We start from the raw sequence: 13,204 nt of genomic DNA, 5'->3' as shown, positions 1-13,204 counted from the left end.
ATAAAATCATCAACTAATATTTTGTGTTATTGGACTTTAATGTATATAATAAGTTGTGGGTCTTTTATGTATAGAGATAAAAGTTTAATTTTTGTTTTTATGATGAACTAAAATAAAAATATCAAAAAATAATGATAGATATTATCAATATATGAGTCATGGTCCCCAGATTACGCGGAATTTTGGTTGAGAATAAATCTAGCAAGTGGACTAGGTCAAGTTATAGTAAATAGACGATTAGTCCAAGTATCGATCTCACAAAGACTAATGTTTAATTTCTTGAATTTTTATCACTTAACTTAAGCTAGAAAAAATAACAAATATGATATATGAATTATTGATCTAAACTATTAAATAAAATAATTGCAACTAAAAACGACGGATTCAAAGATCAATGAAGGATTAAACTTCAAATTAAGAACTAAAACACATAACGGTACCAAACTCTACTATGTTGACATTGTTAAAATCTAATTAATTATTTAATTCTTGATAATCACAGTGAAATCCTCAATTTATTTATTAAACTATTTCTCAAGTTTAAAAAATATATTTAAATCTAACAGTCCAATTATTTCTAATTGAATTTAATTAGATCTAAATGCATTAAATCTTTGTGAAATTTCAGTTTTTACCTAAAACCGCACACTGAAACCGAATACTATTTCTAGTCAGTTTAACCATGTTTTGATGACGCCTTTGTTTTTATATTTAACCATCATCTTTCGATTCATGATTAATCAATAAACATGTAAATAGTCGATCAGGATATTAACAAAAATATTAAACCAACATCAATCAATAATTAAAATCAAGAAAAATAATATATTAAAAATAAATCAAATATCAAACAAAGTATTGTTTGGTCCTATCGTGGTCTTACTCTAAAGAAATTTATTCTATAAAATTAAAATAAAGCAAAGACACAATGTTTAAATTCATAAGAATATAATCTAAGAAGAACAAGAAAATTTCAGCGTGGTTGGCGTGATTCTCCCTCTGAAGTTGTCTTCCTCCTCTCTCTCAGACCCTAGTAGGTTCCGTCTTCCTCCAACTCTCTTTTCCTCTCTACTGCTATCTGCGTAAAGTTTTCTCTATTTGTTTTCCTCCCTTCACTTCTCAGCTTCATCCCTTCTTTTTTCACGTGCAATTCTCTCCTCTTTTCTTTACATCTCTGCCTAGCCTTCTATTCCTACGCCTCATTTTATCTTTCTTAATGGACCTGATCCTCTAAATCTATGATGTCCATTTCAAGTTAAAAAATTACAGATAAGATTGTAAAGATTTTATTTTCAAATATGAGGCTTCCTCTCTATCATGATTTGCACAGATTTTTTTTCCAAAACTTCAATATTTTCAAAGTAATAAAATTTAAGAATATTTTATTTCTTTTCTTTTGGTATTTTGTTTCCTTTTAAGTCTTGTAAAATCATCTTATCTCTCAAATTTTTTTCTTCTTTAATTCAAATCTATAAATTTTAATTCAAATAAGCACATAGTTAGGGATAACAATTACAGATAACTTACAAATATTATAAAATTAAATCCTAAAATCTATATAAGATTTAAACTTATCAATCACCTTTCTTATTCTCTTCTCCATTAACAAAATAGTCCATACGAGAAAATTAAATGATTCTCTCAAGAAAAAAGCGCGTAAATCTGGAAGATCAATACACGTTCTAAAGAATTCAGGATTATGGAATCATGTACACTTCTGTTTAAATTTTCAGTCAAATTCTTAATTATTTAGCATGATGAATTTTATGATATATGGATTTTTCTCTACACATATATATCGCCCAAGCACCTATAAAAGGTAAGGGGTTAATACTTTGAGTTGAGTTATTATCAGTCTTTTACTAGTATTCAATATAACTTGGAGAGTTGAATTTGTAAACCGATCCAGGCCTACCGCTCTTTTCGATCCCTGTTCGATTTGTCCCTTTAATTTATCGAAAATGTGAGAACCCGGAATTTCCGCAGCAAATCATGTAAGAAATAAAAACTCAAAAACTAAGCTCAAAACTTTCATTCTAACTATAAAACTCGAATATAAACTTAAACTTTCAGCTAACACGGCTCGAGGAAGTAGCTCCAAAGCTCGGGGATTAGCTCAACGGGAAGCCAAGCTGCAAGTAACCGCATCCATCGAAGATTCGTCACTGGAGGAGTAAAACCCCAGCTCAAGGACTTGATCTTTCAGCTCAAAGAAGCTCAACCAAGCTTGTCCTAACAAGACCAAAAAGGGAGCTAAAAGAGGAGCCAAGGAATTGGACAAACTTATTATGCAAGAAAAGACCATTGAGATAACCAATGAAGGAGCTAAGAGGCTAGGACACATTTATGGTGCAGGAAATGACCTTTGGTGCTTGAGATGCTTTGACCACAATTATGGTTTCCTTGGAGCCCAAGATTTCAGCCAATGCTAGCGGAAGGGACACAAATTTTCTTATAAATACATCCCCAAACCTCACTCAAAATGCACTTAAAAATAATCCCTCACAACCTCTCAAAGTTTCGGCCCTCACCCTCCACCAAACCTCTCAAAATTTCGGCCAAGGCAAGGAGAAGCTTCATGCCGTCGAGTGCTAAAGTTCTATGTTGAAGTGCTGCAAAAATTAAAGCGTCATTTGCTCAAAAAATACGTCGAAGTGCTGTCCGATTTTTAGAAGGAAATTTCGTCCAAAGAACTGCATTTTTGAAGCATACCTCCAAAACACAGTAAGTGGGTTTTTGTTACGGAATTTATTGTATTTTGAACTTTGAATATATATATCATGACATGCATGTGGATGTCCTTATTTTCGAAAATATCAGTTCTTTCTTTTAAAATTTCGATCGATGATATGCTCTATCTGTTATTCAAAATTATATGATTCCGCTGTATCCGTCTGAATTTCTGATAAGTTCTGTTCGTAAAAGTCTGAATTTTTTATTGCACTGTTACAAATTGATTTGAAATGGGACGAGAATTGTAATTCTTTCTTGCCCCCATTAATGGGTATAAAACCATGTTCTGTCTGACCTCCATTGGTGGGTATAAAATCATGTTTTGTCTGGCCCCCATCGGTGGGTATAAAACCGTGTTCTGGCCTCACCCCTTAGAGGACTAACATATTGGGGACAATTTGACCATGGAAATGAGATGAGTAACAGTGTTGCGTCTGTTTTTGAATTGTTCTGAAATGATCTGATTTGCTTCTGAACTGCTCTGAATCATCTGATAACTTCTGTCTCACATTCGATTCGTTTCTGTTATGATAAGTTAAAGGTAATAAGTTTTGAAAGTTTGTTAAAAAGATGTTTTAAGAAAACTAAGTTCTATATGTATAATTGGAAATCGATCGACCCCCACTTGCTGAGTGTTTTCCAAAACATTCACCCCTTACAAATTTCAGATAAAAATGAAGAGCAAAAGAATGAGGAGGAGAAAGAAGTCTTCTGAGGATGGTGATCGATGAACAAAATCAAGAATCAAGATCATCTTACTTTCCTTTTGTTTAGTTTCCGCTTCCGCAAAACTCTGATGTAATTTTTATTCTATTGTCAATGTAAAGACAATTTTTATTTATGAAAAAGACTGGTTATTTGGCATTTCGATACGAGGCTTAATTGTTTTCAAGTAATTGTTAAACAATGTCGGATGTCACTGACGCTTCGGACACAAGGCGTGACATTTAAGTGGTATCAGAGCCGTCAGGTTCATATCCCGCTGGGATTTTGATAGACAAAATTTGACAAAACTTAAGCAAAAGCCTAGTGTATCCCTACCTAGAACATTGTTACAAATTGAATTCGTTCACATCTGATATCATCATCTCACCCTTCCATAACTTTCTTTGAGGACTTCAAAGCCTATCACATTCGATCGTTCTGCAATTCCAAATTTCTTATATAAAAAAAAAAGAAGTTGAAAACCTTACGGAAAACTTTGTTCCAAGCCAAAATTTTGTACTTTTACCATTCGATCCTTTAGAAAGTTATTTGATGCTATTTTACCTCAATCACTAACAAGTAAGAAAGATACATCTCGTGTCGAAGAACATGGTAAAAGAGAAAGAAGCACCTATGGATGTAGTGGAAAAAGAACAGTGATGATAGAGAGATGATAAGGTAGGCTGGACTGATATTATGGTTATATGATACGAAAAAAAAAGTGTAACATTTTTTTGGGAATGTATCTATCAGATATAAGTTGATTTATATTTTTGGGAATACACCTATCTGATATAAGTTGACTTACATTTTTGAGAATTTACCTATCGAAGATAAGCTTCCGACTTAAGATGAAATGCTTGACTTGAGGATAATAAATTATTTATGAAAATATGATATAAGAATTATATTAGTTTTGATATTCAGATGTAAAAGTTAATTTTTGGGTCAATAATTAACGATATGGACATTAAATTTGGGATGTTAAGTGCTAAATTTAAATATGTAGGATTTTGTAATATCTTATGAAGGTAAGAAATAAAATCTATTAAGAAATTTATATTATTTTTAGGAAAGTAAGATATTGATGGGCATTGAGGAAGTGTAACATACATAATAAGTTCTGACTTTTCTTGTAGTACAAAAAAAGTGAAGATTTGAGGAGAAAGACATCCAACGAAACTTGTTTGTGTTAAAGCATGCTAAGCTCATAGTCTTGATTACAGAAAGATTTAGTAAAAGAAGAATTCTTTGAGGAATTAGTTTTTTCCGTACAAGGTTGAAAGAAATTTAAACTAGGTTATAATTATTGGGACTTAATTCAATAGACTGATAAGGAGTTATGTTCTAAGATTTTATTTTGGTTTTAAGTTTTGAGATAGTAATCGTGATAATTTTAAAAGAGAATAAAATAAGTATGGATACGCATATAATCAGTCTATGGGAATTTATTAGTTGGACAAGAATTACGCAATGGTAGATTGTCGGGGTAAGAATGCCAAACTCCAATCCAAGAATAAATTGTATTTCATGACAAGGATAAGGAACAAAAATCCTTCTTTTCTATTTCTCAGACCTAGAAAGCCATGGACTATGGCTAAGAAGTCTAACTAGCAATAATGAGAAAAGCAAAAGAAGGAGTTGAGCTCAAGATATAAAATATTCATGTGGTACGAGAGCTCCGGAAGCGTTACTTTGAATTATCTTAGACCGTGAAGTAGGATTCGAAAGTAGCTTGATAGCTCGTGCTGAACTAACATCTAAAGAACCCTAGCGAATGGCTTCAATTTAACTCAAGGAGCTAAAAGATCGATTCCAAGATTTTTTAGACAAAAACAAATCAGACCAAGTGTCTCTCCTTGAGGAGCTTCAGTCTTATTGGTACAGAAGAATGGTGAAGTTACAAGAGAGTGTGTCGATCTAAAAAGTACTCAATAAGAGCAAGAACAAATGTCATCTTTCAAGAATAGATGACCTTTTCAATCAATTAAAAGGAAATAAGATCTTTTCAAAGCTCTATCTAAGGTCAGACTACGACAATTGAAGGCCAAGACAGATAATATTCCTAAAACAGCCTTAAAAAGAAAATAGTATGGACACTATGAGTTCATAATAATTCTATTTGTTATGACCAATGCTCCAACAACGTTCATAGAACTCATGAACAAAGTGTTCAAGAAATTCCTCGACAAGTTTGTGGTGGTATTTATTGATGACATTCTTGCATATTCAACAAGTGAGGAAGACCGCAAGGAAGACCTTCGTCTTACTCTGCAAATGCTCAGAGAAAAATAACTATATACTAATTTAAGAAATGTGAATTTTGACTAAAAAGTGTCACCTTCCTGTGTCATATAATCTCTGAAATGGACATATCAGTGGACCCTAATAAAGTAGAGGCAATCATAGACTGTCTTCGACCAAAGACTGTAACCGAAATAAGAAGTTTTCTGGGATTAGCTGGTTACTATAGAAAATTTGTGGAAGGATTTTCTTCGAGCCATTCCTCTTACCAAACTTACTTAGAAGAATTCAAAATTCATTTGGAATGAAGCATGTGAGAAGAGTTTTGAAACCCTGAAGGCGAAACTCGCATCTACACCAGTACTAATTCTTCCTGAGGACGGAAAGAACTTAACTATATACAATGACGCTTCAAAGGGAGGATTAGGGTGTGTGCTTATGCAAGAAGGACAAGTAATTGCATATGCATCACGGCAATTAAAACCGTATGAGCAAAATTATCTAACTCATGACCTTGAGTTAGCTGCAGTAGTATTTGCGCTCAAAATCTGGAGGCACTACCTTTATTGAGTAAAGTGCGAAGTATTCACTGATCATCAGAGCCTCAAGTACATATTTACCCAAAAAGAATTAAACATGAGGCAAATAAGGTGGATGGAACTTCTAAATGATTATGATTTGTCAATCAATTATCATCTGGGTAAGGCAAATAAGGTAGTAGATGCATTGAGCTGAAGGAACATTGAGAAAGGGAGCTTATCTTCACTATCAGCGCAACCAGGCCTTTGAGAAACCATCAAATTGAAGCAAAGTCAAGATTCCTCTATCCTCAAAATTAAAGAACAAATTCAAGAAGGAAAGGTCCCAGAATTTCATATTGATGAAAATGGTATTCTTTGAATGAAAGGATGGTTGTATGTGCTAGACATCGATGGGATTCGTAAAGAAGTAATGGCCAAGGCACATAAATCAAGATTTTCAGTGCATCTAAGAAACACCAAAATGTACAGAGACCTGAAAAATAATCACTGGTGGAATGGGATGAAGAGAGATGTGGCTGTCTTTGTTTCAAAATGCTTAACATGTCAACAAGTCGAGGCGGAGCATCAACGGCCTGAAGGACTCCTACAACCATTGGAAATACCAAAGTGGAAGTGGGATGGCATCTCCATGGATTTCGTAATATGACTACCGAAATCAAGACAAGGTCATGATGGAATATGGGTGATCGTGGACAGATTGACCAAATCAGCACATTTCCTACCGGTGCGAATGAATTACAATTTGGATAAATTAACTACTCTGTACATGGACAATATAGTGAGATTACATGGAATTCCGGTAAGCATATTATCTGACAGAGACCCAAGATTTGTATCAAGATTTTGGAAAAGTTTTCAAAAGGCTATGGGGACCAAAGTCACTCTCAGCACGGCCTATCATCCTCAGACTGATGGCCAAATCGAGAGGACAATTCAAACCCTCGACGACATGTTGAGGGCATGCACGTTAGATTTTCATGGAAATTGGAGTGAGCAATTGCCGTTGACAGAGTTTGCTTATAATAACAGTTACCAAAGCAGCATTGAAATGGCTCTGTATGAGGCATTGTATGGCCGAAAGTGTAGATCACCTCTATACTGGGATGAAGTCGGAGAAAAGACTATTACTGGACCAGAACTTGTTCAAGTAACCATTGACAAAGTCATCATAATCAAAGAAAGACTCAAGACGGCCTAAGATAGACAAAAGAGTTGGGCAGATTTGAAGAGGAGACCGTTGGAATTGGAGATCGGTGAAAAGGCTTATGTCAAGGTCTCTCCTATGAAGGGAGTGGTTCAGTTCAGTAAATCCATAAATTTAAATCCAAGGTATGTAGGACCGTTCGAGATACTGGAGAAAGTGGGAACTCTAGCCTACTGACTGGCTTTACCACCTGATATGTCCAGAATATATAACGTTTTCCACATCTCACAACTGAGGAAATATGTCCCAGACTCGAGTCATGTTCTCAAAGTTGCACCGCTGATAATTGAAGGACATCTAAATGAAGAACTTAAATATGAAGAGGTCCCTATTCAGATAGTGGACACAAAAGATCAAGTGTTGAGACACCGGATAATACCATATGTCAAAGTTCAGTGGTCAAATCATATGGAACGAGAAGCAACCTGGGAACTCGAAGAGAAGATGCGCACACAATATCTTCATCTATTCAAAAGCTCGAGCTGATCCAAGTTTCGAGCACGAAACTTTCAATAAGGAGGGTGGGATGTGAGAACCCGAAATTTCCACAGCAAATCATTTAAGAAATAAAAACTCGAAAACTAAGCTCAAAACTTTCATTCTAACTATAAAACTCGAATATAAACTTAAACTTTCGGCTAACACGGCTCGAGGAAGTGGCTCCAAAGCTCGAGGATTAGCTCAACGGGAAGCCAAGATGCAAGTAACTGCATCCATCGAAGAGTCGTCACTGGAGGAGTAAAACCCCAGCTCAAGAACTTGATCTTTCAGCTCAAAGAACCTCAACCAAGCTTGTCCTAACAAAATCAAAAAGGGAGCTAAAAGAGGAGCCAAGTAATTAGACTAGCTTATTATGCAAGAAGTGACCATTGAGATAACCAATGAAGGAGCTAAGGGTTTGTACAAACTTATTATGCAAAAAATGACCATTGAGATAATCAATGAAGGAGCTAAGGGAGGAGCTAAGAAGCTAGGACACAATTATGGTGCAGGAAATGACCTTTGGTGCTTGAGATGCTTTGATCACAATTATGGCTTCCTTGGAGCCCAAGATTTCGGCCAATACTAGAGGAAGGGACACAAATTTTCTTATAAATACATCCCCAAACCTCACTCAAAATGCACTTAAAAATAATCCCTCACAACCTCTCAAAGTTTCGGCTCTCGCCTTCCACCAAACCTCTTAAAATTTCGGCCAAGGGAAGGAGAAGCTTCCTACCGCCGAGTGTTAAAGTTCTACGTCGAAGTGCTACAGAAATTAAGTTGTCATTTGCTAAATAAATACGTCGAAGTGCTGTCCGATTTTCAGAAGGAAGTTTCGTCCAAAGACCTACATTTTCGAAGCATACTTCCAAAACACAGTAAGTGGGTTTTTGTTACGTAATTTATTATACATTGAACTTTGAATATATATATCATAACATGCATGTGGATGTCCTTATTTTCGAAAATATCAGTTGTTTTTTTTAAAATTTAGATCGATGATATGCTCTATCTGTTTTTCGAAATTCTTTGATTCCGCTGTATCCGTCTGAATTTCTGATAAGTTCTGTTCGATAAAAGTCTGAATTCTGTGTTGTACTGTTGCAAATTGATTTGAAATGGGACGAGAATTGTAATTCTGTCTGGCCCCCATTGGTGGGTATAAAACCATGTTCTGTCTGGCCCCCATTGGTAGGTATAAAACCATGTTCTGGCCTGACCCCTTAGAGGACTAACATATTGGGGACAATTGGCCATGGAAATGAGATGAGTAACAGTGTTGTGTCTGTTTTTGAATTTTTCTAAATGATCTGATTTGCTTCTGAACTGCTCTGAATCATCTGACAACTTCTATCTCATATTCGATTCGTTTCTGTTATGATAAGTTAAAGATAATAAGTTTTGAAAGTTCGTTAAAAAGATGTTTTAAGAAAACTAAGTTCTACATGTATCATTGAAAATCGATCGACCCCCACTTGTTGAGTGTTTCACACAACACTCACCCCTTACAAATTTCAGATAAAAATGAAGAGCAAACGAATGAGGAGGAGCAAGAAGCCTTCTGGGGATGGTGATCGATGAACAAAAGCAAGAATCAAGATCATCTTACTTTCCTTTTGTTTAGTTTCCGCTTCCACAAAACTCAGATGTAATTTTTATTCTATTGTCAACGTAAAGATAATTTTTATCTATGAAAAAGACTGGTTATTTGGTATTTCGATACGAGGCTTAATTGTTTTCAAGTAATTGTGAAACAATGCCAGATGTCACTGACGCTTCGTACACGTGGCGTTACAGAAAACATAGTGCAAATTTATAGACGTATTTTCTAATGTAAAATGTACATAATTAGTTAAGCATTTAAAAAAATACATTATTAACTTTGGCCACAAATTTTATCTATTGGTCACTTGAGGTGAAATTTGGGTACACATCTAGCCCATTTCAAGTCTTTTAATAATCGTCTAAGTGGTATTTATTTATTTATTAAATATGAAGCTGTTGAAGATTTCATCATTATTTTTCCACAAAATTGTATTATTAGGATTATTTGAATGTGAACTTTGAGTGCAAGATCACATAATACTTGTGTCATTCATGAAAACTAATTAAATAATTGTTTATGTAAAATAATATTTTATTTGTTGTTGTCTTCCCAAAATTATCTAAATAAGGTGTATTATGATGCTTTCAGATATCCCAAATTCTATGAAATAATATTTATTGAGATAATTATCTAAATGTTATAAGTGTTTATTTTTTATTTTGTTTATTACAATGAAATTTTGATTTATTTTTTATGTATGTTATACCTCTTGATATAATTTAAATGTTAGGTTGGTGTTATTAGTATTAATAGTCAATTAAAGACTGAACCTTTATTTTGTGTTTAAAAAAATGTGACACAATAAATATTTTACAATATATATGAGTATTGGTTTATATAATATAATTAATAAGAAAATAGTATATAACAAGATATGAATTGTTGGGTTACGTATGCATGTGTGATAGTTGTATTGGGATGAGTGAACTACTAAGAAGCTCTTGTGCGTCAAGTTGCTGACGTTATGCTGTTTGAACTTGTTGGTTAGGTGGGCCGGCCGAAAAAGAGGGACAACATATCTTAACGGATAATATTGTCTCTGCTAGGGACGTGACTGGTGGTATGAAAATGATAATACCGATCTCAGAAAGATATGAGACAACACGAGTAGTAAGGCACACCCCTCTCAGCACTCATTTACGTTATCTGATCTATCCGCACCCAAGTAGGTTCAGCACCTCATGCCCACTTGCCACTTAGTATGGGGCTCTGCATTATTAAAAGCATAAGAAAATAAAGTTATACTTTAACTAACAATTATAGTTTTTGACTTAATAGTGAACTATTGATCTTAACATAAATAATGGTAATTTAAAATTTTTTAAATATTTTATCTATTGGATTCCATTTATGTTTATTAATACTAATTTTGTTTTGATTAAGAGATTAAAAAAAATGGTTATTTTAAAATATGGGCAAACTTGCAATAACTCATAATCTCCAAACTTAACTTTCTCCTGACTTCTCATGCCTTCAAATCTTTGTTTGTGCTCCCCAATTTTTTAAAATTTCCAATAATATCCTCATTCTTCATAATTATAGTACGTGATATTGTCTTACCTATCGAGCATGTTCTTAAAGGCATATAGCCTAAAGATAAGCAGCTACGCAAGGTTTCCAGCCTACATACCATGTTCAGATGATCGATTTTTTTAATGGGTCATCATGCTTCCGTATAATAAATTGAACAGTTTACCACTTTGACCGGAGTGTCGTCGGATTGTATCCACTGGGTTTTACGGACTGCTCCTCTCAGCCTAACCACGCAATCACAACAGCTGATTCCTGACATAATTTCCTTCAACAGCACCTAGCACAACCTTGTTTCATTTTCTACCTCAAGGTGTTTAGAATAATACATGAGAGGGGCAATAACCCTTGGTCTTTTTTTTTTAAATAAACTATTATTACATACTAACCTCCTGTAGACGATGATGAACTTGCTTAGTTACCTACATTAGCTGGAGTTACAACACACATAAACTAGTAAGAGAAAATATTACAATTTGTTTGAAATAAAATTAAGAGGTTGAATGATGCATTCATCTTCCTTCTACCTTGGAATCTATATAATTCTTGGTGGATTTGAAATCCAGACTTCAAAGCTTTTAATTTTTCTGCCAGTTGTGGGCGACAGCATCTTGTGAGTGGTGGTCCCTTCAACCACTAGTTGGTGTTTTTTTTAACGGATGGTTGAGTGGTCTATCTTCTCCACTAGTTAATGGAATCATCTTTAATGGTGGTCCATCCTCCACTAATGGAGTGGTTGGATCACATGTCTACTTTTTCTTGTTATGAAATCTTTTGCTTTTGTATTGTCCCCAAAGAAATTGTTTTTTGTGTGGTTTTTCACCACTTGGTCTTGTTTCTGCAAGATACTTTTGGTCCGATCTGGGTCTAAAACCCTTGACAAACTCTAGCTCCTTTTGATTCGGGTATTCTGGGAAGATGTTTTCTGACCATCTTCTCATCTGAGCCATGTTACAAAATTTTCAACGAGTTTCTTTGCACCCTGACAGCTTGCTATTCCACAGAGGATTTCTTTTATTTTCAAAATCTTCTGCAAAACTTGTTTTTTTCCCTATCATAGTATTTAACATGAACGATCCATTTACAAAATTATGATAAACTTAAATGGAAACATGACTTTGTGCATATCGGTTAGACAAAACCATAGATCTCATGCTCTTCAGATAGAGATGTCATCTTCGGTTATTGAAGTAACAAGGGATGTTTCTTCTGTTGGAGGATCCTCGATAAATTTTGAACATTTGTGTGTGGCCTCCTTAGCTTGATAAAATGAAAGGCTTTGTGTGAGCCTTTTCTTGCTGGTTCTGGTGTTGTACTTAAAAAGTATGCATCCAGAATGTCTCATCTGGACAAATAGTCGTTATTTGCCCATGTTTCATGAACAGCTTCCTGGATCCATTTAGTAAATCCTGAGATTTCTGGGAAACTGTAAGATGTAACATAAACCGAGACAAGAGCCCCGAATTCATACCATGCTTTTATTTCCTTTGGATATGAACTTGGTTTCATCCATATCCTGAAATATTTTCCTGATACATCAACCCTGATTGTAGTTGGGTTAATGGCTATTCTTGTTTTTATTTTCTCTCAGTTTTGTTGATACACCAGAAATGGAAAAATTGAATTTTCATTAGTATCAACATTAGATTTACCCTTGTCTATATTAGGTCTAAGATTGATCTTTCTCTCTTCAATACCCGAAGTGAAGGGTTGACTTGAAGACTCAAGATAAGGATCTGGAGTTTCAATTTTTGTTTCAGCCGACTTATCTAAGGATGATCCAGACTTGACACTTATGATAGGGGTATTTGAATCCCCTACTCCAGATATAGAGTCATATACTCGAAAACTCTCCATTTGAGAAAACAATGGCTTCTCAATATTTTGGAGGATAGGTCTTTGCATTACAGACCATAGCTAAGTATAAGCCTGTAAACATTCTGTAATTCGATCAAAGACTATTATCTTATCAGCTTGTTGTATCCAACCCACAACTTCTGCATTTTGGGTAAGCTTGTTGAACTCGTTTTGAAGCATTTCAAGGTGTTCTCTGAAATGCCTCTGAATTTTTATGATGACATCGATATCACCGTTGTCCATATCTTGTTAAAAAATTTGCAAGAATATTTTTAAGAAATTTAATAATCAAAATATCAA

Source organism: Primulina huaijiensis, chromosome 3 (assembly GCF_012295235.1).
Source record: "Primulina huaijiensis isolate GDHJ02 chromosome 3, ASM1229523v2, whole genome shotgun sequence".
Taxonomy (NCBI): Eukaryota; Viridiplantae; Streptophyta; class Magnoliopsida; order Lamiales; family Gesneriaceae; genus Primulina; species Primulina huaijiensis.
Note: the sequence above shows the minus strand (reverse complement) of the source record.